Genomic DNA, 4,251 nt, shown 5'->3' with positions numbered 1-4,251 from the left:
TTCCGCTTCAGGATGTGAACTAGTTTACTCTTCTTTGTTTTTATATTGTATTTCGTATGCTCTTTTCTGCTGCATCGATTTTTCTGAGAGGATTTGACCGTTAGTATTTAGAATCATAGGTTTTACATTTGTGACAAATATTAAGCATTATTTGTAGATTAATGTACCGATATATTGCTTTCGAAGCAGTGTTCTATATTTGTACAGAATGATAGAAAATATAAAAATATATTCTGTCAATTTTTTCCCTGACTTTATAGATTGTCAAGAAAATGCATAAAATTAAATATATCGATAGCCATTTTTTTTAAAGCCGCAAAACTTGAATGATATATAAACGCCATGTCAAATGGACCATATCTAAATAGATCATACATATATTACTACATTCCAAAGAAGCATAACATTAAACATATATGTGCGTGCTTGGGCATGCATATATGTATTTTACACACACACACACACGCACACATACATATTGGGTCATCCCATAAATAATGCGGCATTTTCAATTGCATGAACTAAAAGTTGACGGAGGACGGTATAAACTGCCTACGTGAACTTTCTATAAAAGAAGGCAGTAATTTTACTTTATACTTATTCTTAGTGCAAGTTTTGGAGCGTGCAATTCTATTTTAGCTGTTATTTTTCAAAGCTGTAATGGGAGTGACAAAGGAGCATATTCGGCATATTTTGCTTTATGAGTTCAATAAAGGCAACAATAAAACGGAAAGTGTGAGGAATATTAATGCAGTATATGTGGATCGGACAGTGTCATTGGTGATTCCAGAAATTCCCAGCCAAAAACTACAGCCTAGAAGATGAACCTGACCCTGGAAGATTTGTAGAGCTCAACGAGGACGTCCTGTAAACCCTGGTGGAAGAAAATTTATCGTATTCACATTTCAGTGGCCAAAAATTCTTCCTCTCGGTATTAATGCTACCTCTGTCACTAATGCATATTTTCTACCAAGCTAAATGTCTAGTGTCTAATCGCGACATCAGCTTCTATTCTAGCACTGCCAATCTATCTATATACCGCTGATGGAGAGATGAATCACTGCTGCCTCTACCGATCGAGTGTATATCATCGACAAGACCACAGAAGGTCGAAATCCCTTGAACTTGTGGTCTCAGCGCCGGAGGTAGTGGAGATTTATTTCCCCACTGGTGATATGAACAAGAGTTCATTTTACATCAAAAATCCGATATGAGACTTCCTCTCAGGGTACCCAGCGCAGTATAGTTTGTTATAATAGAATATCCTCATTTAAGGGGGCATATATATTCTTACTCCTCGATTTCCTCTTCCGTCACAGAGCAACACAGCAGTATTCACAATAATTCACCAATGACACAAGATAATTTACAGAGACGGGATACCGCTAAGCATTTCGCCCGGCATGCTAAATTGGGCATAATTATTACTGATCTAAATATATGAAATTCATAAACCGATATGTAACACATGGATTGTCGTTGCATTTGGAGACTATGAATATTTAATTAGTGCTGTTTAGCTTCAATTTGTTTTCCTTTTAAATGTGGATAGTTGTTCTATCACTAATTACATATTCCGTTAATTTGACGGATAACAGGCGAGTTTGGTTGAGTGAAGTTAAAGATATTTTGGTGGTATGGGTTGTATGACACTATGTTCTGTTCTTCTGTTTCTGTTTCTAAGGTTGCTCTGAATTGTTCTATGGGTCTTTGCTTAGCACGCTTCATGTGATTTTCTATAAGAAGGGATTGATATTTGTGTTTGAGTAGAAATCTTTTGAATTCTGTGAGACGTATGACTCTGATATCTACTTCATCAAATATAATAAACATTGTTCTGGCTAGAAATAAAACCATATTCTGTTTTGTATGTGTCGGGTGTCACAATTTGAATTTCAAGTATTGATGTATACCTGTACTTCTATAATATATATCAGTGTTGATTGTGATATCAAATTTAACTATCACTGTGTCTAGAAAAGATAGATTTGTATTGCTCACCTCCTTTGTGAATTTCAGTGTTGAGTGCAAATTATTCAGGAGAATGCTGAATTTTCCAAAGTATCTACAGGTTTTATCCAGCTTAGGAAATAATTATCGAGATATCTCCTTCATGCACTCTCAGTATACGTTCTAAATTTAGGTGACATAGTATTCCCCTACGTTTTCATACACTCTTTGTTCCAAGTATCCTGTTACTGAGTTCGCATAAACTGGGGCAAACTTGGTTCCAATCTTCTTTCCACAAATTTGAAGATAATACTTCCACCTGAAAAAGAACGCGTGGCTTTCAAGGATAAAATTGGGTGCGTTACATATAAGGGCTATGGTGAATCTACTGGGAATCATTTGTCTATGTTTTCAATCCAATATTTAATTGCCGTTATTTCGAAATCATGCGGAATATTTGTGAAGGGGCATACTACAACAACACTATCCAGTAACGAATTCGATTCGAGTTCGATCTCCCATTTGACAATTATAGTATCCTGGAAAATGTGTTTTAGCATTTCTTCGCATCGTTTCAAAAATTTCAGTGAAATATCGGAGCAGTACCACAACTTAAAAGTATGTGTCTTCTAAATTTCCCCGCCAATTTTTGTACAATCCAATGAGAAGTAATTGCAGTTGATTGACCAATGAGTTTACACATAGATGAAATTGACGTAGGACACATGCACACGATGACTGTACACTTTCACGCTACATATGCATTTGTGTATCCGTAGATTTGTGTATGTATGCGTGCGCATCTGTGTGTGTTTTTGTTTGAGCGAATATAACTTACATCTGTGAAAAAGACATCAATCTCAAAATACTATATGCTTTCTTTCGAAATTATATGCTGTGTGAGTGGAGAGAAGTGTTATCAAGCCAAATCATATGGAACAACAGGATTTCATTGTAATTTTTCTTTTTCCTTTTGTAGGTGAGTTCTTTAGAAGATACACAAGATTCTGTGAGTTTGCAACTTACTTTCGTTTATAATCTATATTTTTTCTGTTTAGTTATGTAGTATCAGTTTTCTTTTATGAATTTCCACCTACTTTTTTTTATATTTCTCTTTAAACATCTTTTCAAATCTCTTAATGTTACCACTGTTTTTTTTTGTATTTTTTTTTTTTCATCTTCGTGGTTTTTGGTCTTCTGCATCTCTTTTTGTTCTTTCTTGCTTTTAGATTTCTTCCAATTTTTCCTTTGCTTTTCCAACATTTCCTTTTAACGCTCTGCTTTCTTCTTTTTATCATCATCGTCATTCTGATCTACATTTTATTATTGTTATTATTATTATTATTATTATTATTATTATTATTATTATTATTATTATTATTATTATTATTATTATTACTATTGTTATTGTTATTGTTATTTTCATTATCATCTTTGAATTTTGCTTCCATTTGTTGCCGAGTGTCTTGGTGACACCTAGGGCAGAGAAACGCACTGTACATATATTGGTAGGCCATTAAAATACACACACCAGATTGTCCATTTACAAAGTCATGTTATAGAGAAAACGAAAGAGGAAGACAGAGGAAAAAAAGGAAAAAAGTAAAGTAAACGAAGAAAATAAAAGGGAAAAGGGGAAAGAAAATTCGCAGCGACAAAGCTCTTCTCAATACGTGTGATGCACGACTCAAGACAATCTTTTGCACTTCTTGCATGGATGGTAAACCGGGGATCAGTCTTAGATAATTTTCAGTTCCTCTTTTGATCATTCGAAGTCATCTCAGTATTGTAACCGTCATGAGATGCTACATATTTTCCATTTCGATTACCAAATCTTTATATTTTCTGAGCTTATTAAGTTCTTTTGCCGAGATATTATAGTTACAGGGTATGCTCTTGTCAATCAAGAAACAGACTTTATTGTTTTGGTCTTTCGCAACAATATCTGGTTTATTTGCTTTGATTATCCGGTCTGCACATACTGGAAACTCCCAAAGAATCGTTACATTTTCTCCTTCAGTTACAGTGTCAGGGTGGTGCTTGTAGTATTTGTCAGTAGATTTGATTTTATAAAGCCGACGCATCATCCAATGTAGATATTGGCCAACTCTGTCATGACTTGATTTGTACTCTACAGGTGCTAAAACTTTACACCCACCGATTAGGTGGTCCACTGTTTCAATCACATCGTTTATTGTTATTACTATTATTATTATTATTATTATTATTATTATTATTATTATTATTATTATTATTATTATTATTATTATTATTATTATTGTTCAGTAGTTTTATTTTTAT

The 4,251-nt window shown here is 33.9% G+C and overlaps 1 protein-coding gene across 1 annotated transcript in view; it reads left to right on the top strand.

The window, feature by feature from the left end:
* The first annotated feature begins 2,934 nt into the window (after positions 1-2,934).
* Positions 2,935-4,251, top strand: part of LOC106874782 (CCN family member 1) — a 463,637-nt gene continuing 462,320 nt past the window's right edge. Inside the window, exon 1 of the mRNA XM_052966586.1 lies at positions 2,935-2,959. The gene's annotated coding sequence lies outside the window, so the exon portion shown is untranslated. The remainder of the gene's footprint in view (positions 2,960-4,251) is intronic.

Source organism: Octopus bimaculoides, chromosome 3, assembly GCF_001194135.2.
Source record: "Octopus bimaculoides isolate UCB-OBI-ISO-001 chromosome 3, ASM119413v2, whole genome shotgun sequence".
In the NCBI taxonomy this organism is placed as follows: Eukaryota; Metazoa; Mollusca; class Cephalopoda; order Octopoda; family Octopodidae; genus Octopus; species Octopus bimaculoides.
This window is presented reverse-complemented; position numbering and strand designations above follow the sequence as displayed.